This window comes from Ambystoma mexicanum, chromosome 8 (assembly GCF_040938575.1).
Source record: "Ambystoma mexicanum isolate Mex_15411 chromosome 8, UKY_AmexF1_1, whole genome shotgun sequence".
Taxonomy (NCBI): Eukaryota; Metazoa; Chordata; class Amphibia; order Caudata; family Ambystomatidae; genus Ambystoma; species Ambystoma mexicanum.
Window position 1 is genome coordinate 246,410,992 of NC_090929.1, and position 25,161 is coordinate 246,436,152.

Below are 25,161 nucleotides of genomic sequence, written 5' to 3' on the forward strand. Positions count from 1 at the left end.
AGTTAAAAGAAAGAGGCTTGACAAATGACACAACAATGTTTAACAAATGTGCACTAATTTGAATCATGAATAGGTGAAAATCCAAGCATTTTAACACCACCGTGAGAATTATCAGTGGGATGTACTATTAAGAAACAGCCAACATAAAATTCTAGGGTAAAGCCTGCAGATTTAAAAGCAGGCAGAATCGAGTTATCTAAAATACATGCAAAAAGCAGCATTTAAGTAAAGCTAGCCAGTTCAAAGCAGACAGATTTGAATGTTCACATCACACATACAGGCACAGTGCAATATTTAAGTCAGGCCAGAAAAGTTCAAAGAAGCCAGATTCGAATTTTCAATCATACAGGCAAAATGCAATATTTAAGTCAGGCCAGCAAAGTTCAAAACAGCCAGCTTTGATTTCCAAATAAAAAGGCAAAAAGTAAAATGCAGATTTAGTGTTTGCAAATATGAACAGAGAAGAGAAGACGTCCAGTGAGACACTAAGGTGAGGCAGTGATAGGGTTGCAGCAAAAAGATCACGGGAACAGTCAGAGTCAGTTAAAACAGTGCCAGAGGAGGACTGTAGCAAGGCTACCAATCAAGGATGCGAACGGGTGGAAGACACCTATGGTGAGGAGTGGGACCGGGGAGCACAATGGAGGTCCAAGGGGAAGGAGTCGCTTGAAGGTGGGTTGCGGGCAAACCGGATTAAAGAGAACATAACAGTGAGGAAGCATCAAGAGGACTCCATTGTCAGAGACGGCATGGCGAACAGTGGTTGCGACCAGGATAATCATAAATCATGATGTGGGTCGGAAAAGGGGATGCCGGCAAGGGAAAATAGTGTCTTACCGGCTCAGTGCAGCATAGTGAAGTAGCATGGTGCAATTGAGGGATCTATCTGTAGATGTAGATGTAGGCCACTTCCAGGCCCATGACAGGGATAGACAGGGGGCAATACCTGCCCTTAAAGGAAGCTTTTTGAGGACATCCGCTCTAGGGCCTTTCCTAATGATAAGGTGAAAAAGCCAATTGGATTCTCTGCAAGGCGGGGATTACAGTGTATGCCGGCCAGCATTCACACGAAGGCCATACTGGAGAAGGCTCTGCCTTCCAGCATCAATGCAGCTCCACAGGTCCTGAAGCAGGCGGGCACAAGATCAGGCCCAGGAAAGTCAACAACTGATGATGCAACATGATTTGAAGTTGAAGCAGGCTTGCAGCAGGAGCCAGTGCAGTTCATTGGGGGTCAGGGTGGTGGAGGACACAACAGGCTAACCAGGGCGATGATGAAAATGCTGTCCCGGGGACAGTGCTGCCCTTGTATTGCACTCCCAACCCCTGAGTGCACTGGCACAGAAATGGGTGGTCCCAGAAACTTCAAGAATGCAGGAATCTTTCAGAGCGAGGCCTGGGAATTTTAGGGTAGTTGAACATTGTAATTGTTATTGTAATTGGTAATTTATAACGCGCTTAATGCACAGAGGTTTCTAAGCGCGGACCTCAGGATCTAATCTGCGTTGCTACGTGTTGTCTTGCTTCCAAGGTGAGCCCATTGCCCCTGAGCTATCCTCCAGAGAAAATATCACCAAAGACCCATCACTGCCCCCAATCACCACATAATATCACACAACCATGTCATGGAGCTTTGCAACTGTTAATTTGAAGCCACACTAGGAGCTGAGGTTTTCCTGGACAGTGCACACAGATAGAAATGGGTGAAGAGAGTGAGGGATTTAAAGCACCTAGAACTATTTTTGAGAACAAAGAATAATTGAGACTGACTGCTCAAAATGTACTTCTATACTAAAAGCTACCCACTGTTAATAGTGGGCAGGGATAGTTATGTGGCTCTGGGAGTAGGAGGGCACACTCATTTGCTGTTTCATAACAACAATAGCATTTTTCATGACTGATGGCGAGATTCAGCAGATCAAGTGGAAGAAAATTCTCCAGGAATTTCACTGACTAGCACAGTTAGTATGTGATGACTCCACAGTTCCCAATGTCCTCTATAACAACGACCCTTTTTTGGACATGGTCAACAAACAATCTATTTAAGACATTTTGATGCATAGAAGGGTTTAGTGATCTGGGATGCATTCTTCCATGACAGACCTTGGTTAGGATGCTAAAAGTGGAAGACAGGTTGGAGGAAATCGAAAATGTTCTACTCTCCATGCATGTATTTGAATTTAAATATGAAGTGTATTTAACTGAATTGGAAATGGGTGTGTGCAAATGTTGCTTTTCTGCCACTGTTATTGTATTTGCATTTCAAAGTTGTGAAGTTTGTTGTTTTTTTGTTTTTTCCACTTCAGTGTCAACATTTCTTGTGAACTAGTGGATTACATTTCTCTCTCAAAAATCGATATATATATATATGTGTGTGTGTGTTCCTCTACCCTTTTGCAGAGATAGTAGGGGTATTACTGATTACTAAGCTAAATTGGGGATATAGCATGGTGTGATACCAAGCTTTTAATGACCCTTGAAGTACTTTCCCTATATACATGTATTAACCACAATCAGGGAATGATGGTTATCAAACATTTTCTATCTACAAATCTGAATATTTATATAGCTCACTCAAAAATCATCTCAGATATGCTAATGTTTTGCTTAGAACATAATGTGTTTGAATGTATTGGCAAGTACTAAAATCACATGCACCACAATGGGTACTTTATTCAGATATGCATATGCCAGCTTATTTTTTGGACAATAGGGCCAAGGACATCCCGCATTCATTAGAGCATTGAGTTGGTAATGGTAATATTGTGATTTGGAATACATATATCAATGACCTCATTGTTAAATGGGATGGGACTATTAAAGAACTACATGAGTTAATCCAAATAATTGCACTAATGACAAGAATCTTCAATTCATAGAACACAGTTATCGAGAAATAACCTGCTTGAACATTAAGATCAATATTGGAAATAGTGTGTTGCAAACTGAGCTCTATAGAAAAGAAACTAGCATCTACCATGTTCTGTACACAGAAAGCGCACATCCCAAACATGTAAAGTGGGGTATACAATTGGAAGATGCAGGTTATAAGAAATTGGTCTGATGATTCAGGATCCCAAACCCTTTTGTGTACAATAGCCAGGAGATTACTATCATGGAAATACCCTGAACATATGATGAATCTAGCATCTAACAAAGTAGGTCAATTAAACAGGAGAATTCTAAGTAACACTGGCAATAACAAGACCCTACAAACTTTAAAGAAAAATAAAGCAGTGTTATTAGGTTTATCCCCACACATAATAAAAAAGGCCAACGGCATTAGAAAGATTTTGAACTTTTGATGCAAGATGATTTGAAATCTGTAAACAGTTATCATGTCTCTATGACGTTCAGGAAATCATCTTCATTGCAGACAATGGTGCTTCTGAACTTTTGTCAAGAAAGGTTAAGACACGAAGGCTCAGGTTGGATGACTTCTAAACAAGATGGGTTTACAAAGTGCCGTAAATGTAAAACATGTCAATTTGGGTTAATGCTAAGACATACACAAACCTGCGAATAGTTAAATTGGTGGGAATAAGGAAACACATTACCTGTGAAAGTAGATATGTTGTGTATGTTCTGATGTGTGTATGTCATGCAAAGTACATAGACAGCATGATTCATGAAATAAAAGTCTGTATCTTGCAGCACATCATTGAAAATAGAAAATATTTTTCAATTTTTATATAGATCAGATACATGCTGCCCTCTGTGTTCTACCTAAACTGGGACGGATCTAGACAGGGTTATAATGCATCAGTGCTAGAGAATTAGTGTCTCTATGTTCATTCATCGACAGTGCTTTTTTTGATGGGTGCTTTGGTGAATTTATATTTTTTTTTTAAAAACTCATTGAAAATGTATTTTTTATTTTTTTTATTTTGGTGGTTCTCCCTCCAATCCCACCTCACCTATTAATGTTATGCTTTTCCCTACCCATCCATCCCTTATATACCCATACCCACAACCCCTTATGTTTTTCAATTACTTTTTTTGCCGAAACACAATTCGGCAAATTCCCATAAATAAACACAGTCGATGAATGAACGTCTTACCAGGATTATTATTAAGTAATCAAGGTCTTGACTGTTTGTTCAAACAGAGAACCTTCCACAGTGAAATACTGCTGCATCCTTACTCTACTATTTACTATTTGAGTCAATTGGTCCCGTTTTGTGTAGTATACGCAGCTGTGCTGCCTCGTGATATTTCTGGAAATCTGGTGATTGCAGCCATACTATCCAGAGGACAGCTCAGCATCTTTTTAGCAAAACTCACCCTCTGACCTTTCTAAATGAACTGGGCAACTTCTTTTTTTAAAATAGGTCATGTGGTGAGTCTGGGTTCAGAAGTGCTTAGAACAGATATAAAAGTTGTGTATTCCATAACTAATGCAAAGAGCAAGCGAGAGGGGGCATCCCTGTTTAGTTCCTCTTCCAAGATTAGCAAGTCAAGAAAAATGTCCATTGTTCTTGACCCTTGACTGGGTTCCGCATAGATGGCGAACAACCAAGTAATACAATTATCTCTGAACCGTATTGATCTGAGCAGAGATTGTAGGAAACTCCAACTAAGCCTTTCAAAAGCCTTCTTGGCATCAAGTGATAAAAACAATGTGGGTTCCCATGGAAATCTTCTGATTTTATCTATATGTTGAACTATTTTACAAATATTGTCAAAGGACTGCCCCCCGATTATGGACTCTGCCTCATCGGTATGTATGAGTGAGTTCAGCAAGATTTCTAACCCATATGCAATAAACTTTGCAAACATGTTTGCATTGAGGTTCAATGAAGATATAGATTGGTAGGACCAACAAGGTGTTCTGTATGTGCTGGTTTTGGTATCACATTATTAGTTTCTTAGTTCATGTTCCTGGAAATCGTTCCCAATGAAAGGAAAGAATATATAGTGTTACTAGGGGTTTCAATAGTTCTTTGGAAAAAAATATCTTTAGAAAAGTGACCGATAAACTCTTCTGTGCTGGGTATTTTATTTACTTTCTCTGACTTCATAGCCTTTACAATTTGTATTGGGTGCTCTTGTTCTTCTCCCTGTTTTTACTTAATCTGTGAGTGATTCCCTTTCATTCAATGTCTCATGTGTATGTAGCTTTGCATAGTATCTCTGAAATATCTCTAATTTAGACTGTTTATCATTTACGGTAGCCCTTATGTGGGCTTCATTTGGTTTTGCTCTGAATGCACAAGTTAACGATCTTTCAGACGTATTTCCTTTGTGTAGAATGTGTTTTTAAAATGTAACAAAGTCATTCATTTGGCGTCTTACTGCTGTCGATTCCTTCAACATTTTACAAAACCATTTCAATTTGTGTTGTGCTTCTATATAATGTAGGGCCAGTGAGAGATTTTCAGTTTCTCCTTTCCTAATCTTAGACAGGTTTTACCACAGTGTAATGAATTCCCCCAGTATCACCACCTTAAATACATCTCATGGAACATTAAAAGAGGTATCTTCTAGGTGATTGTAATTAAAATAGGTCGCAATAAACAAGTAAGTCATTGGAACTCATTAGAATTTTGGTGGTAACTTGCCGGTAAAGCAGGCGGGATACCATCAAAATGGTAATACTGAACCCGGCACTTGGAATGCTAGAAATACCAGCAAATTCCAAGTGCTGGTAAGTGTATGTAATTCTCCTTTCCATGGCGTTCTATGGACTGCATGGAGGGAATTGATAGTATTACGGCACCAGCAATGCCAGCATTTCTTGGAGGTGGGGTGCTGGAATTACTGGCAGCTCCGAGCTGCAGATAAATCCGACCAACCCGCCACCAAATGTGTCATTTGGCAGTGTGGGAAATTTGGCAGTAATGGAATTACCACCACTTTTATCTTGCACCATCAAACTTGTAATGACATGTCTTTCTCTCCATGGATATTCCTCTGTCTCAGGGTTAAATAGCCTATCTTCCATTATGCATGATTAGCTCTTGATCACTGTCCACTCATTGTTAGCTGGTCTTTCCCAACTCCATATATTTAATATTACTTTCTTTTCACTTGAGAGAATATTCAGCTCTGGTCACCTGTGGTGCGTAAACTTTGTTCTTCCTGGTGACAGATTTCCTTTAATCTCCTTTGCTTCTTCACTGATGTGGTTTCTTGTTTAGTTATAGCTTCAATCTTCAGTATGTTACATCCCTGTTCCACTGTAGTGATCACATGCATCTGATTTTTCTAATTGAAATGCAGACCAGTGGGGAATGCAAACCTAAATCTGATGCCAGTTTAGTCAAATTTCTCGGTCATTAGTTCGAATTATGGTATTTCTTGTAAATCTATATTATTATTATTTATTATTATTATTATTATTATTACTATTATTATTATTATTATTATTATTATTATTAGTATTGTTATATGGTATTTATCAATTTCATACCTAGCTTCAGGATGCAACATAACGCTTTACAAATCATAGGGGGAAGCATGCAGTGAGGGAAGCAAAGACAAGAGTGAGTGCAAAGCTAACAACAGGGAGGGGCAGTGCAGGCAATTTTGGATCTACAAGCAACTAGTGGAGGAAACTGCGGGTAACAGTTCACCCAGTTTTGGGTAGGATGGGAAGTTTAGGGTGTGTGTACCTATGTGTTAGGCAGGAGTCATCCTGTGAAGGGGAGGTTCTCAAGCTTGTTTCTAAAATGCATAAGTGAGGGGACAAGTCTGGTGTTGACCGGGAGTAGGTTCTGGAGTATTCAGGCATGGAGAGTGAAGGCCTTTCCTCTGGTTCATTCCTTCCTAGTGTTGCTAAATTCAAGTCTTTAAATGTCCTTACTTCTGGTGGATTGTATGCCTCCAGAGATTGTGAGTTTCTCAGTGAGGTAGCTTGGGGACTTCAGGGCGAAAGCCTTGTAGATGATGCAGCTGTATTTGAAGATGGGACGTGCATGAAGCAGGACGCCTTGTAGTTTGATGAGGGTTCGGGTGATGTGGAGGGATCTTGAAAGAGTTGCAACTTTGAGACATGAAACTCTAGTGGGCCATATGTTCTTGCTATGTGGAGTATATTTTCTTTAAAGGAGAAATATGTGGATAAAGCTCTATGTTTCTTGACATATGTCCTTTTTGTTTGCTCTTTTTTGGGCCCACTCTGTGAGTGTTATCAATTTCCATTGATCTGGGTGGTTCCTCAGGGAGTAACAAAATCATTGATTATTTTAGGAGATCATTACGATTAGCTCTTTCATTGCCTTCTTTTTTAAATTTCTGGCATAAGTAATTGTGTCTAGATCTATTTTGCAGTGCGTTACATTTGTAATCTATATCTGCCAGGGCTTGTTGTAGGACTTCTATGTCTTTTGGGGGTCTTTGGGAATCGGCTACCATGATGTACACTGTTAAATCTGTCACTAAGAGTGGACATCTCTGTTTGCAAGTTCACCACACTTTTATAGACATCAGCCTCTACACTTGCCATTTCGCAAGACAACATTTCTTGTATGGTTTGAAGGTAGATGTAGTAGTCTTCGTTTGTTGAAGGGACTTGTGTGGTTCCCTGCAAAGTTGTTGACCAGGTGCCACCCTTGGCAGTTTGAGGTGATACCCAGCTAGAAAAGTGTACAATCTTTTCAGTGACACCTGAATGCGCGTTGCATAGAGTTTTGGAGGATTTTGCATTGGTAGGCCACCTGTAGCAAGAGGCAGGAGTTTCTTTCCACCTTGGTCATATTAGGCGGCCACTCCATCATGTCCCTAGGTTAGACAGTCTCAAAGTTATATGCTCAACCGGCAATGCAGTTCTCATAATAATCTTCCTTGTCTCTTCTTCTCTTAATAGTGGACATCTCTATATTGGGGTAGATATGTTTGTTTGTTTTTTGTTTGTTTTATTCATTTTTAGTGCACGCCAGACCCAGGGGTAGCATGGTGCAGTGACAAGAAAATGCAAGACTTACAAGGTTACAACATAGCACAGTGTACATTAGAAATTACAGTAGGGTCACACAAATAAATGCAAAATATACAGGTTCAAATAGGCCAATCAGAATTCAAGCTATATGGAATGAGGGCCTAGTGATAAATATCAGTAGGAGGTAGGTAAAACCGGTCAACTGAGGTCAGTCAAGGTAAGGAATTGAATGACTTTTTTCCTGAAACAAAGGTACGGCAGGTCCGCTCTGAGGTCTTGTGGTAGTGAGTTCCAGGTTTTAGCCGCCTTAACCGAGAAACTATTTCCTCCAATAGTAGTAAGTCTAAAGTTTGGTATTGTCAAGCAATTGGAGTTGCCACCTCTGGTTGGTCTAAGAGATGTTCACCTGTGGAATTGGTCAGCCAGGTAGCTAGGGGCAGAGTTATTGAGGGCCTTGTGGGTCAGTCATAGCATTTTAAGTTTTATTTTGTTCTCCGTGGTTAACCAGTTATGATGTTGACTGGTGGAAGAGATATGGGACCTTTTATTAATGCCTAGTGCTGCTCTCAAGGCATTATTTTGTAATGCTTGTAGTCTTTGGGTTTATTTTATTAGCTCCAGAGTATAGAGCATTATAATAATCAATTCTGGAGAGAATTAAGGCTCTAGCCAAGATTAGGCAGCTCTTATTGGAAAGGAATGGTTTACCGGCTCTTATCAGTTTGCACGTGTAAGCCGTAGAGGATGCAGGGGATTTTAGCTGTTTATCAAGTGATAGGGTAGAATCAAGATAGAATCCCAAGGTTTTTACATCCTTGGCTACTTGGATGATGTTCCCATCTATGTTGAAAGAGGAGAATTCCTGGCCTAGTTTTGTGATATTGACTTGGGTACCCAGGATAATCAACTCTGTTTTATCATTGTTTAGGCAAAGGCCGTGAGTAGCCATCCATGCCTGGATGATAAGGTATACTTTGTTCACCAATTCCGAGTCTTTGGCATGATCCCCAGAAAGCGGGAGGAGGATCTGTGTATCGTCTGCATAATTAGTGTAGGTGATACCAAGATGGTCCAGATCATCAAACAAGGGTTTGGTGAAGATATTGTATAGGGTTGGGGATACACAAGAGCCCTGGGGAACACCACATGAGATAGGGGTGGGATCTGCCGCTGCTGATGGGGAGAAGACTCTCATCGTTCTCTCGCTCAGGAATGACTTGATCCATCCAATGGCTTCCGAAGAGAAATGGGCGGTGGAGTCCAGGTGACTACAGAGGACTTTGTGATCCACCAAATCAAAGGCAGCTGAGAGGTCCAGGAGTAGTAAGAGTACTGTTCTCCCTTTGTCTCTCAGCTCATCAATTTGAGACTTCAAGTCAATGAGGGCAGTTTCAGTTCTGTGCAGGGGACCGAAGCCCTATTGTCTTTCTCCTAATAGGTTATGTAGTTCGAGGTGCTTTTGAGTTTGGTTATATGCAGCTTTGTCCAGAATCTTAAGAAGAAACGGTACCGTAGTAATAGGGCGGTAATTAGTAGGGATGAGGGGATCTAATGTCTGCTTTTTAAGGAGGGAGAGTACCCAGGACTGTTTAAGGTTGGCAGGGATAGTGCCTGAGGCAAAGGAGGCGTTGATAAATTTAGCGATAAAGGGAGATAATTCTCTGGCAGCGTCTTTTATTAACTGTGCTGGGCAAATGCCACCTTTACAATTTGATGGTTTAAGCGACAGGATAACTTTTTCTACTTCCAAGGTGGTCATTTTGGAGAAGTGGAAGGTATTACTGTGCACCAGTAGGATATTGGTGTGAGGCATTTTAGTCAAATCCTGAATTTTGAGTACTTCTTTTTTTTGCTGGATTTTATTTTGGAGAGTGATAATTTTATTTGCTAAGGCTTGCTGGATATCCGTGCACCAAGGTTTGTCTTTGGTACAGGTGTCCTGAATGGCGATGGGAGACTCGAGTTCCTTCAGAATGGAAAAAAGCTCTTTCATGTTATAGTTAGATTTAGCTATACGGTCATCGTAAGAGTTACGTTTTGCCTGGCAACTTCTTTTTTGTAGAGTGAGGAGAGAGTGGATGATTTATCTTTGTTATTGACTGATGGGCAGAGCCTCCAGGTGGTTTCACTCTTTCTTTTCAGAATGCGTAAATCTCTTAGCTGTGGAGTAAACCATTTATTTAGATGAGCTTTTGGTTTACTTGGTCTAAGTTCGAAAGGAGCCACTTTATCTAGGGTAGTGAGCATGATGGTATTAAATTTGTGCACTAGGATACTAGGGTTTAGATTAGCTGATAGAGCGTTAAGGGTCGGTAATATCGCTGGGATCACTTTCTCTACAGTGATACATATTTTATTTCTGGTTAAGCAAGGTGGCGCTAGTGGAAGGGCCATTGGGTTAGGTCTGGTGGTAGCTAGGGTAAAGGACACCAGGGAATGGTCTGTCCAAGGTAGGGGCATTATAGATGAAACAGTGGCTGTACAGTTGCAGTCAGCAATCTAGTCTAATGTTCTTCCCTTCAGGTGTGTAGGCTTATCAACTCTTTGAGTTAGGCCAAGTGCATGAATAGTGTTGGCTACCAATGTGGCACTGTGGTGTCATGGAGACCTAAATGAAAGTCCCCAAGAAGGATAGATTGAGAACAAGGTTTGAAGTTATTTATGAGTAGGTTATGGAGATCCTCATTAAAGGTGCCTAAAGGGCCAGGGGTTCTGTATACGAGGTGAATGATAAGTGTTTGATTATTATTTATTTGGAGTTTGGCAGATAGGGTCTCTCAAGATTGAATCGATTGGGTGGGTGCTAATCTGAGTGAAAGGCTTGTTTTTGAGATTATGGCTATGCCACCACCTCTAGCACCTTCACGGTCATGTCTGACTATCGTGTTGCCGTCAGGGATAGCTAGCATGAGCGAAGGTCCTGCTGCATTGTGTAGCCAGGTCTCTGTAATAGCGAGAAGGTCAAGGTTGCCTTCTGTAATTATGTTGGCAATGTCTAGGGCATGGGCGAAAAGCGATCTCACATTAAGGAGTGCTCCAACAATAATAGGGGTCTTAATGACCTCTATGGCTTGAGGATGTAGAGTAGTGGACATAATGTTTTTTTTTACTTGTTCTGAGTTGGGCAAGTATAGGAATTAAGTTGTGAAGGTTGTCTAGTATGACGAGGTTTACAGACCTGCTTGAGGTTTGTTTTAATGTTGGTAGAAGGCAGAGATCTGCGGAGGGGTTCATGCAGTTTAGATAGACTAGCACGGAGTCTGAGGTTTCTGCTAGGTGTATCAAATGGGTGAGATATGGCGGTAACTGTCTCAAGGGGCTCATAACTAGGGGGTAAATATTGGTCATGAGAGTTACCGTTCAGGTGTACTACAGACGTCAATGGTGGCAAGGAGTTAGATACGTTAGCAACTGGCATGATGAGTAGGTGTACGATAGTCCTCAGTAGAATTGTGTAAATGGCTGGTAGATACATAATTGCATAGTGGTGGCCTATTTAGAATACCACAATAGTGACTGGTACGTGTGCAGGCAGTCAATGACTCAAAGGCAATTGCTCGAATATGGCCAGCTAGGTAAGTACATGTGCGGGCAATCAATGACTCAGAGGCAATACTCAAATATGGCTGGCTAGGTGGGTACATATGCAGGCAATCAGTGACTCAGAGGCGATGCACAAATATGGCTATCTAGGTAGGTACATATGCAGGCAATCAATGACTCAGAGGCAATACTCAGATATGGCTGGCTAGGTGGGTACATATGCAGGCAATAAGTGACTCAGAGGCAATACTCAAATATGGCTGGGTACATATGCAGGCAATCAGTGACTCAGAGGCAATGCACAAATGTGGCTGACTGGTAGGCACATATGCAGGCAATCAGTGACTCAGAGGCAGTGCTCAAATATGGCTGGCTAGGTGGGTACATATGCAGGCAATCAGTGACTTAGAGGCAATGCTCAAATGTGGCTGACTGGTAGGTACATATGCAGGCAATCAAATACTCAGAGGCAATACTCAGATATGGCTGGCTGGGTGGGTACGTACATATGCAGACAATCAGTGACTCAGAGGCAATGCTCAAATGTGGCTGACTGGTAGGTACATATGCAGGCAATCAGTGACTCAGAGGTAGTGCTCGAATATGGCTAACTAGGTAGGTACATATGCAGGCAATCAATGACTCGGAGGCAATGTTCAAATATGGCTGGCTAGGTGGGTACATATGCAGGCAATCAGTGACTCAGAGGCAATGTTCAAATATGGCTGGCTAAGTGGGTACATATGCAGGCAATCAGTGACTCAGAGGCAGTGCTCGAATACAGTACAATTGTCACATAAAGTTTGGGCGACTGCCGTGAACAAAGTGGAATGGGCCAGTGGTGGTAGGTAAGTCAGGTAGGGTGACAGCCAGGTGGTGAGGTTTGACACCTGGGGGAGAAGGATAGCCAACTTGGGGAACAGTGGGTGCACATATTATACTGATAGTAGGCTTACCCATTCACCTCAGGCGCTGGAAGGCAGTAGTAAGTGGTTCTGGGGCAGCGGGTCCTCCATGCTGGTGCTCTCCTATGTGGGCCAGGGGGACTAGCTGAGGCAGAATCGGCAAGAAACAGGCACATACAGGTGTTGGCCTTACCTCCCGTGGGCCTTAGAATGAGTGGGCCAGCTTCGCCTGCCGGCAGCCAGTGGGGGAAGAGGTGGGCCAGGTGGCCAATCAGATGGCTGCAGAAGGCTCAGTTAGGCAGAGGGGATTCGGGCATCAATCGGGCGGCCATCTTGGAATTATCAGGTACCCCGTGTACCTTAATGGTGGCCGGGGCTTCCTGAGGCTTTCTGGTGATTCTCATGGAGAAGTGGGCATTTCGGTGCAGGATTACAAATATGCAGTGCACAGGCTGCAATAGCGCTTTTTACAAGAAGCGAAGCACGGGGGCAGCAGCGCTTACCATAATCCGCTGATGGTTATGGTAAATAAGGTGGCTCACTCCCTTTGTCCACTGCTCCTGTAGGGACTCGATCTGGAGCTCCTGCTCCTCCGGAGGGTGGTGGGGACTTGTTGCAATTAGACTAGAAGTTCCTCATCTAACATTTAGGTATGTTAACATTGCCACCATTCCAGATCAGTCAGCATGATGCAGTGTGAGGGGAGCCTCACACTTTGATGTTTCAGCTAAATGAATTTGTTTATTGATGGGTCACAATAACGGTCACCTTGTTCTTGGGGCATATTTCCCATGGGCACGCTTCCAAGAGCTGTAATTACACAGAGTACACAGAGCTTCACGGGTACTCAACCACTTAATCTTTCATCTTGGAACCTCCTATGAAATGTTTGTTTCCACACACGTTTGCGATTCGTCCAGGGAGGATTCAGGTCATACAGGGAAAGATAGAGCCTTGCAAGGGATGTGAAGGGAGGCTGCTGCCTATCTCAAATCGCTATAACATGCCCTTCCAGGCCCCTGAGAGTCACGGCCATGTTTAACCTTTTTCTTTCAATCACTTATGTGCTGGAATTTGGAAACAACATATATTTAATGCACTGGAGAAGGAGCTCATGGGTGCTTCAGTGGGTGTGGAAAGAGACACAATAGTCATTTTAGGAAGTGCCAGGAGCAATTTTGCAACCATAAAAGTGGCATGCACATATTCAGAGAAAGGAAAACTAGTGTCTTTGTCTCCAAAAAATATTCGCAGGGCATTCCTTCCACCTTTACCTCACCACTTCTTGACACAATTCAAGATCAATGAGCAAGAGGCCGAAGCAAGCCTTTGCCATGCATGTCTGTGTTTCTGGCCAACAGTGATGGGGGTAGGTAGACAGTTGATACAGCAGCGATTGTGGAATGGCTTCATTGGACATCGGAGGGTCACTGGTTAAAGTACTTGGAGTGTGGCGAGAATAGTGGGCAGAACAGTGTGAATCCAGCAATGCTGAGCCCTAACTGGCTGCAACTGACTCTGTGTTGGAGGACACAGGAGCACTGCTCATGGAATGACTTAAGACAGGCACTTCAAGCGGTGTGAAAATATTTTGGCAATGAAGTGAGGAGGCAGAGGGAGTTTTGTTGGACCCACTGGGACTTGCTACTGTGGATGGTGGGCTTTTCAGTTATGTCTTCGGCATTGGGAGCAACATCAGTTGTATTGTTGATGAAGAATGGGGCGTGAGGCTGGCTGATGATTTAGGATGGTTGCGTGTTACCCCACTCCTTCTATCAAGAGTCGGATTGCTGTCGAAACATTTTTTCTTCTGTTTACCTCGGCCCTTGTCTCTTCCCCATGTGTTTCCTCTCTCCAGATCCCAGGAAAATCCTCATGTGTCACGAGCCTACTCTATACTACCACATCATCCATTTGTCCTGCAGTTCCTCGGCTGTCGTTTTCCTGGCGACTGCTTTGCAACAGATCTACAAACATGGAAAGCCTGAGCTTTGCAACAGTGAACGAGATTTAAGATCAGTAATGGCCCAGTTTATCTTAGAGAGGGCCTTCTTAATCTCATTGGCGTGAACAGTATTTCTAAATAGACCTCTGTAGTCTCCTTTGGGAGTTTCTGCTGCAGGTAGCTCACCGTCCACTGCCTGGTTCGGTGGAGGGCCAGAATGCCCCAGATAAGCCTCCGTGTTAAAAATACTTGTCCCTGCTAGTATCACACATTTTGGTCTGCTTTGTGAACGTTTTACTGTGGTTTGCGATAGGATTTGTTTAATTGTATGTATCTTTTTCATGTATTTTAACGTGTTACATTTCTGTTTATAACTGTATATCCAGAGCTATAATACCTCTGCTGCAGTGAATATTTTACTCTTTAAAAACAATACATCCATAAATAACGTTTTGGGGACATGTTGCCAGCCTCACCATTTAGTTGGGTGATACCAACATCTATTTCTTGTTGCAATGTCGTGAAGGTAACGTATACAAACTCAAACTTCATCCTGATCATGGAAGCACACAAACAAGCAGGGAAAGCACATTCATATGCAGCATCCCTTGGCATGTGGGTTCACCTGGTATATGCCTGAGCTGAGCGCAACTTCTACTGAACTTACTTAAGGGAACAAAATCAACATTTTCGGCAGTGAGTATGTGCCACAGTCCATAGGGACAGATGTAATGCTATGACAATGACATGGCAATTACCTGTTGTCTGAGCTGCCAACAAAATCGACTAGCTCCACTAAAACCGAGGTAGCTTTCAGTAGTGAAGCTGTTTTCAGCACCTGTTGGTTTGACCCTATTATCTCAATCCTCATCTTCACCACACTATACAGGTTTACATATGAAATATGTTCTGTTTTCAAAATGGCTTACGTCACTATAAAAAGTACCATTCGAATATCTTCATATATCGGTCATGAATATTCTCTGGCTCAGTAATGTTAATGCCTGCAGTCAACAAACTAGAACACGTTGAATGATGTTTTACTCACACCCTCCCCATTCCATGTGTCTTTTCTGAAATAGGTTATAACCTTCTATTTAGGTTAAATCCTTTGGGCATATTCTAAATGTTATAATGCCCAAGCTAGATTAATGGAAACATGAGTTGCTATGCCGTGCGATAAAACAAAACCAGGAAACTGCTAAGCCAACCACCAGTTAAGAACACTTTTTAGAGCCATACAAAAACAGTTCTTCATTACCAAATCTCCTTTGATAACACATATCACCAGACTGGGACAGCCACTCTGCAAATGAAACCAACTTATCAAAGTAAATAGAGACCCAGCGATATGAGCTGTACCATAACATGTATTACATTGCAGGTGAGGGCCACTCAATACCCCATTCACTCCCTACTGTATTCTATCAATGCCGCAGTCTTTGCTTTACCAGACAGCAAATATAATCAGGCTAGTTATAACTATAATACTCGGGGAATGCACAATAGATCAGGGGCAAGCGTTTGTCTTGGAAGGAAGGCATTGCAGAGCAAATGTAGGTGAGTCCTGGCCCCGCGCTTAGAAACCTTTTTCTGGTATTTAGCAAATTATACAATGTTAAATCATTAAATAATTAATGGCAGAAAGTCAAGGGAATAATATATACAAGACTAAACATAATACGACTTTTATTGTGAAAATATGTACATCTAAGATTTATAAAACAACATTGAAATCTGAATAACACTTTTTTTAAACATTTTACACATGTTCATAGTACAGTAAAAGCTCATACAAATCTTTAAACGATCCTTTACATGTTCATTGTTTCTCTGTTATAAATGTAATATGTATATGCATTATATGTTTTGTTGCATTATAACATTATTTTACTTCAAAGTGCTGCCACTTTGTTTTGCATATTATATTCAGACATTTAAAAAAACATATACACGATTTAAATACGTTTTGCTATGTTCCATATTTCTATGTATTGTATTAATTTTAAGACATTTTACAGACATTTTCCTTGAATTGGCTGTCACTTTTCTTACTATAAAACGTTCTATGGATTCAAAAACAATACATTATACATACATTTAAATATATGCTTTGTAAATTTAAAGAGTTGTTATTGAATATGATATCACTTTTTGTTATAATATAATACGTTATTATAGTATATGACGTAACAAACAGATCGTGCCATAAACACAGAAACACCGTTCACCATTACTTGAGGTATTTCACATGTGTAATCATTTAGGTTGACAAACATGCCACAATTACCCAGTGTACTCTGTTTGCTTCTTTGCTCTCATCAAGTCACATGAGTCCGTTTGCATAACAGTGTCAACTTGGAAGATTGTTTTTCTTTACAATGTCAATTTCTATCACCAAATGTAATATTATATACTCAAGTTATTACTTAAAGATTAATTTGTCAGCAACTCATTAATACATATATTGTCAAATTAGCATGCTGTCCTTTAAGTCTTCAGCAATTAAACAATTCATAACCGCTATTTCACACAGAGAGCATTTCACCGAACTATTCCTAATCACAGATGCGCATATATTTTAAGACTGCATGTGTATCCACAGACGCCAGGTCTGGCTTCAAATGCCATCTTCATGTATGACTGTTAACTTCCTTTTATTGTAGACATTTCACTGCTAGACAAAACACGTTTCTATACGAGGTAAAATACAAAGTATCAAAACAAGATATCAATAAAGAAAATCTTATTTTGGAATTATGTTCTCTTCCCTGAAAGGCTGCAAACTAACCTACACGAAACAACTTAAGTTCAATCTTGTACTAGTATTATATATCATATGCAAATACATATAGAGGCAGTTGGGTGATAATTGTGAAAACGTTACAACACTAATACGCGTCATAAAGTACTCATACTTTTGATAGAATTGTTTGTATTTCGGCTTGAAAACTTAACATAAGTATAAACATATAAGTGCCACCCTCAACTCCTGTCTACACCACACCTTTCATATAACTCAACATAGGATATTAGTTTATTAGACTACCATTCTCAAACGAGAATAGAAAGGGACACTGTTCTATCATTATATGAACACATTTGGATAGAATGTGCAGATTACAAATGCTCATCTTAAAGTGTTAAGTCATACAATGCAAAGGCTCTCATAAGCTGCTAAATATATTACATCTTAGAGACCTGCAGAATTACGACTAAATAGGCTCTGCATTGTTTATAGTGCTAACATTCCCCATAAAGTGCTAGTGCTCATTTTGAAATATTAGATATTAAATATATTGCACTTTAAAAGCCTTCATAAAGAAATCATAAAGTTCTAATACAAAGTCTATCATACATAAAATGTACTTAGACATACAATCAACACTTGCATAACTAAAGAAACCCAATAGAACTATATTTTTCTCATACTCTACTCACACTGTTTAGTTATAATTTTGTTTACATGAGGCCTCTCATTTTAGGATTTCTTGCAATTATACTATACTACTTTATACAGCCCTGCATCAATATCCTATGCTCGTCATCATGTAAATGTATGGGAAGCAACTTTTAAGACTTGCTAACATTGTTTTATCATATCTGTTCAATTATATAACTGTTGGGAAAGGAGAAAGACTAAACAAGCACTACAAAGTTTTAACTATTTTAAAATCCACATTTAACTCCTTCTTAGTTCTAGTATGATGGCTCTCTGTAGTGTAAAATGTGCATATTAACCAATCATGTACTGCACTAATTATAAAAACACACATGAACATATCTTCCCATCAGCACAATTTTAAATATATGCTTGAGCAAATTATGTTTTTTTTAGGACATTATTCTCACAAAATCATGCAGATCGTCATTCCTATTATGTCCATTTGGGTTCTTTGTGTGAATGTCATAAGTATATCTTGCCTCGTTTTGTCTCAAACAGTTCTCCCTACTACCACCCTGTTTCTTTTTCTAGGATACACTCAATTGTGATTTTCAAAAGGTAGGAAAGATGTCTTTCGTGGATTTCAGCAAAATGTTTAGACAAAATATCTGCAAAAGTCCTGTTTTCTTTTGCTTCATCATGTTGCAAATTTCAAACCTTTACTTTATTCACTGTACTTGCCAGAAACCATTTTACAAAATACAAGATGGAATATATACCACATATTTGCTCTCACAGGTGTTATATTGGCAAATTCTTAGTTGTATACCTGTTTGCGGATTAAACACTGTCATATTTACACCAAAACAATAGGCTTTTCATTTAAACAAGTTTACTTAATCCTCTTGTTTTGTAACAAACCCTCTAATTTCTTCCATATTAATATTTTCTCTGAAAAACATCTTGGAATTAGCAGTTTTGATAAAGATGAAGGCTTACCAAATGTCATGGTTACATGATCATCATTTACATTCTACAGATCTTTATATTTATCTGCCAAAGTGTATTCAAAATATTCTTTATCCCCTCAGTTTTATTCTTGAAAGTTTCAAACCATTCTATAATCCCTGGCTGTTCCTCCTTCTCCTTTGCTTTTGTAATAAACGGATCATCTATTTTACATGTGGATGCCTTTTTCACAGGCTACATTCACCAGATTTGGATATCGTGGTCAATAAATCAATGTGCTGTTATTTAGTGAAATCATTCTGCATTGTCTGAACAATGGGCCTCATTACAAGCTGGTCCGGAATCAATGGTGCCGGTAGCACCGTTCTGGCACCGTTTTCCAGACCGGCACATTCCAGGCCCACACTGGTGGAAACACTGTGACTGCAAAATGACCTCCATGGTGCTACTGCACCCGGTAGCACTGTGACTGCAAAACAGCGGGACAATTCGCCGGACATCCCTGAATTACCGACACACTGGTATACCGGGTACATTACAAGTACCACCTACACGGAAACATTGCCATTAAAATGGTGTTAGCACCGTGACCACTGCGCCTGTAATACCGCCACCACAGACCAGGAGTTAAACAGTGCCAGGTGAGCAGCAACAGGCCCCAGGTGGTCAGAATTTGCCCAGCTGCACACCATTGGCCACTGGGAACCTACAAATGGATCACACCCAACCCAGCTTCCAACACAACCATGCTGTTAATCATGTCCCAGGTGGCCAAGATTAGCCCTGCTGCACACCATTTGCCACTGGGAACCCACAAATGGACCATACGCACACCCAACCTACCTTCCAACACAACCATGCTGGCAGTCAGTCTAGCAGCAATTGGGATGGGGAACCTGCAAGCAGCTGTGGAGTAGCTGTGAAGCAGCACTGAGGCAAAAGAGGACACGTAGGCACATGAGGCAAATGAGGAACCAGCTGGCCATCCCAAACATCATTCTGCAGCGGGTAACACCCTGCAGGCAGCCACCAATACCAATACCATGCATCAGGGCCTCGCACTGGAACCTGACCCCAAGCCAAATCCACACCTTTAACCGGCTTGACAGGGACACAATTATATCACTAGTCACCCTCATCAATAACGACATCTGTAGCATCATAAACATCCGGACTGCAATCCCATCCTTGCTGAAAGTTGTGTACTGGACTTCTATGCAACCGGCACATACTAGCACACTGGTGAGCTGCACGGGCTGCCACAACCCTGTTTTTCAAGGATAATGTTCCAGGTACTGGATACGCTGCTGCACCATGTGTCAGACCACATTTCCCTACCCCGAACCCTTGCACCGGTCAATGTCACCAAAGTGGCCTTCCATGCCCTTGCCGGCATGCCCAATTGCATTGGTGTGTTAGATTGCACCCATGTGGATATTACTGCCAGACATGCCATTGAGGTGGTGGATAGAAATCGGAAACAATTCCACTCCCTAAACATGCAGATGGTCTGTTATACAGAACAACTCATCACCCATTGCTGTGCACATTTCCCGGGATAGACATACCACTCAATTGTTTTGTGGAACTCCACGTTGCCAGAGTACATGGCACGTTACAACAGAGAGAGCACCTGGCTGTTGTTGAGTAGAATTATTAATGCATGACCTCTGTGTATTGAGGGGGTGGCGGTCAAATAGACACTCACCAGAGTGCTCATGGCTGTTGGGTGAGTATAATGACCAATGCATGACCTATGTGTATTGGGGGAGGAAAATAGACACTCACCAGAGTGCTCATGGCTGTTGGGTGAGTAGAATGAGCAATGCAGGACCTCTATCTAGTGGAGAGGCAAATAGACACTCACCAGAGTTCACCCAGCTTGCGGCTGCAATAGGTAAATGACAGTTTGCTATGTCACAGGAATCCATATACTGGCTAATGAAAACACTACCTAACCATGAAGTGGCACACCATGCAATGGCGACATGTGAATGTGAGTATCGGCACCAGTGAGAAAGTAGCAGGTGCTCCCATGTGCATAATGCCTATTTCTCACCACTCTGCGCAGCAGTGTCTTCACTCCTCTGCGCTGGGGGTGCATGACAATAATTTTGACAGCACCTTACAAGAAATGCGGCAACTAGTACGTACACAAACAGCATTGTGCAAATTGTAAGTAATAAGACATGTACTTGCTGAAAAGGTATCATGAAAGCAGACATTGAGCACGCCAAACAGTCTCTGTAGGAATGAGTGAGCCAAGTGTGTAATAACGAAGAGTATATCCAAGACAATTTAGCCCATTGCATTCTGAAATCTGTGCCATGTACTATGTTGTGTGCTTACAAAATACTTGAGACTGTGTACATGCTACCATCGCCAACACCAAATCCCCACCATGAACATCCGATCACCTTTCTGTCACTCCCATTCAGGTGATGCCGGATAGCCCCTCACGCCATGCCTCATGACACCCATCAGACGACCATGGAACAGGCATGAGGAGGCCTACATCTGGGCACAAATACGCACACAGGGCCTCATAGTGCACACTTTTGGACTGCTGAAGGCCAGGATCCGCTGCTTCAGAAGATCCAGCAGGGCATTGATGTATAGCCCCGTAAAGGTTGGCAAAATTCGGCTGGCATATGCCATGCTGCACAATATGGGGATACGGCGGAACATTGCACTGCCCCGGGACATGGGCCCAGCAGATGAGGATGATGGATTGGGTGGCCAACCAGGGCGGGGTGTCATGGATGGACAACTTGCATGGGAAGTCCTTACTCACAATGTATTTTTTTATGAACATTCATCACAAGCACATTGATCACATTATCCCATGCGTAATTTGAACATTGCATTAAATCATTCATTCACACACAGAAGAATATTATCCACTCGTTATTCAGATTAACAACCCAGTGAATTATGATTACAAAATGTAACAGGTGCTACAACAATATGCACCCAAACATAGGTCCCACCCACCCCCCATGCCCTAACTATCTAACCCAACTATAAACCCCCCTCTCCACCTCCCAAAAATAAAGGCACCAACTACCTATCCCAACTATGGACCGCTGTCCACTTTCCAAACGTAAGGCTCCAACTACCTATCCCAACTATGGACCCCCATCCACCTCACAAACGTAACCCACCCACCCAGCTATGCCTCAACTACCTATCCCAACTATGGACCCCCCCACCTCCCAAACATAGCCACCCAACCCCCAGACCCCAACTATCTATCCCAACTATGGACCCCCCCTCCAATTCCGAAATGTATCCACCCACCCCCCAGGCCGGAACTACCTATCCCACTATGGACCCCCCTCCACCTTCTAAATGTAAGGCCCCGACTACCGATCCCAAATATGGACCCCCTCCACCTCCCAAACGTAGCCACCCACCCCTCAGCCCCCAACTACCTATCCCACTATGGACCCCCTCCACCTTCCAAATGTAAGGCCCCAACTACCTATCCCAAATATGGACCCCCCTCAACCTCCCAAATATATCCACCCATCTCCCAGGCCCCAGACCCAATATCCTAACATGTGCAAAAATTGTCATTCAAACAGCACTACTTCTTGCCACTCTTGGCTGCATGTATGTCCCTCTGAAATGCCCCAGACAGCCACGTGGACCTCCTCCTGGGTCTGCCTGCCTGTGAGTTAGTTGGTGTGGTGATAGTGGAGGTCATTGTGGGGTTATATGGCAGTAGGTACATCATGATGGCCTGTAGGGCAAGCGCCACTGTTTGATTGGACACTGTTGCCCTCACTGACCCTCCGTGACATCTGCATATTGTAAGTGGCACAGCGCCAATGGCACGTGCAACCCGGTGCCCTATGGTCTGGTTGCTCTCATGTTGCTGCCTAGACTCCTCGAGGTACGAATGGACCAGTGCTGCCAGCATGTCCTGGCGTTCCTCAATTCATTGGAGATGGCTGCTGATCTCCTGAAAAGATGGGGTTGGGGCGCGCATTGGACTCCTGGGGCTCAAGCGGCAAATGTGCCCAGTTGTTCAGGGGTGTTCGGTTTCTCCTGGCTGCCAATTCTGGCTGCTTCAATTGGCAGTTCCTATGGACTGCTGTCTGTGCTATGAGACTCAGGCTGGTGGGGAGGTGGTGGTGTACGTCCCTATGGGATTGCAGTGGCAGCAGGGTTGTTGGGCCGAGGTGCCTGCTGTGTCCCAGGGGCAGCAGGGGTGTTGGGATGGGGTGCCTGCTGTGTCCCAGGGGCACAGGGGTGTTAAGCTGCGGTGCCTGCTGTGTCCCAGGGGCAGCAGTGGTGTTGGTCTCTTGGGCGTGGTGTACCTGGGCGGTCATGACCTCCCGAATGGCTGAGGTGCCTGCAGCAGATGTTGACTGACATTGTGCTGGCTGACGTGCATGTCCCATCTCCCTCTACGTCCCTGGTTGTCCGCCATCGGTCTCAGATGATGTTCCTGTTGGTGAATGAAAGGCATGCTGTTAGTGGACTGACAGGATGTGTATAGTACAGTTACATGCAACACAGTCATCGAGCAACATAACACTGTGGTTACACGCATTGATGTGAGCTGCATTGTCATGTTGGTGTGTATGGGTCATACTTGGGTGCAGGCCATCTGAATTGCTTCTCGTATTCTGTGGGGGGGGTCCATGGGAGTACTGGGTGTGCTTGGGGTGATGTGGACTATGATATGTGTATTTCTGTGCGTTGATGGGGGGGCAGGATTAGCTTGATTCAGCTTCATATTTGTGCACTTTCTGTACTCACCAGCCTCAACAGGTGTCCCAGCTCCTGCCTCCACTACACCAACTCCCTTGATGCCCTTGAGGTGCAGCACACTGCTGTACTTTTCTTCCCATGCAAGCAGCTTCAGGGGTGAGTGTGGTCCACCACCTGTTGCTATGCATTGACGTCTGTGGGCTGCCAGAAGGTTCCACACCCTTAGCCAGAGGTCATCCCATCTCTTATGGCAGTCCTTGAAACAACAGGCTATGACACCCACAGCTGTCACCTTCTCGCCAGTCTCAATCCATATGGCCTTGTGCCTCAGATGCATGCTGCGCCGCTGGTCAGATGAGAATAGCTCCGCTGCATTTTTCACAATGTGGTCAACCAGCATGGTGAGTTCTGCTTCACACAGTTTTGTGGAATTCTTGCTGCCATGTCCCTCTGTATGTTTAGCCACTCACTGTTGCTGTATGGCTTCCGGTACCGTAGGACTGCAGTGGATTGTGATTTTTGTAATGGCTGTCTCTCTCTTTCCGGATCAGGTGATCACGGTATTTCCGGTTCCATTGTTTCCTGCTCCACGTATGTGGTGTAGCTATGTCCGACATGCACGCAGCAGAGGCGGATGCACCGCCAACATTTGTGGTGGTACATCCATCTCCGCCGGTGTTTCTGTGATGGCAGTGGCACTGGTTCCGCACATTAGTGATGCGCGCGGCCGACAAGCCGTAATTCTACCTTGTTTCCACCACAACGCGCTGATGCAAACGATACGACTGCCATCACGGGAACACCAGATTTTTACCACCGGACCTGTAAATAGGGCCAATGTCTTGATACATGGATAAATCCCGCTAATTGTATATCCAGCTTCACAGTTTTAGTTTGGGAACCTTCTTCATGCAATATTTATTTTCTGCTAGTTTCTTTACTATACAATGTACTTTGTATTTCACCCTTACGATTCTGATTTTCAAATTCAATATACAATTTCCACATACATTTATTGTTCCGTGAATTGGATATTCCTATCATTCAAATGCAATATTTGTTCCAATGCTTTGCGTTTCTTTATTCTTGCATGTGAAATGAGAAATACCTAATCAATATATATGTGTCCACATAGAATTGCTGCTTGTTTGCCCTTTGAGCCAAAATCTATTTGCATATGCCAGTGCAAACAATGTGATGATAACCATTCCACAGAATGTGTGATAATACTTCTCAGCATCTTAAACAATTTTTGGGGTGTTCATGTAAGTTACAGATTTTTTTAAAGTAAATGTTTAATCACCTTAATAACCAATTCATGATTGATGCATGCATATATATGGAAACATTATCCAATTATCCAGTGGGACCCTTATATGATGGAAAAATGAGCATGCATAGTCCCTTTAGGTAACTGTTTCATATGAACAAATCAAAGTACTGAACGTGGAGCTTAATGTTTGCCCCCTGGCCAGGTTCGATTATGTACAGAGCAGAAATGACCTTGACAGTTTTATGCGTAAACTGCGCTTCAAAACATTCTTCGCAATGAACACGTACAAGAAGCCGCCCAAGCTGGTGCAGAAAAGTTGTACGGACATTACCATTGCTGAATTGAGCACCATCTCCACTGTAATAAATTTGGAAAAAGGAGGACATATTGAAACAAATGAAGACCCTGTCAACTTTGAGGGGTTGAGAATAAGTATTTAATGTCCCTCCACTAGCAAACTAAAATGCATATCCAAGTTTAATCCTGTGGCCATCCCCAGTAGTCATATTCAAACCTTTATATATGATCTACAGAGCATGA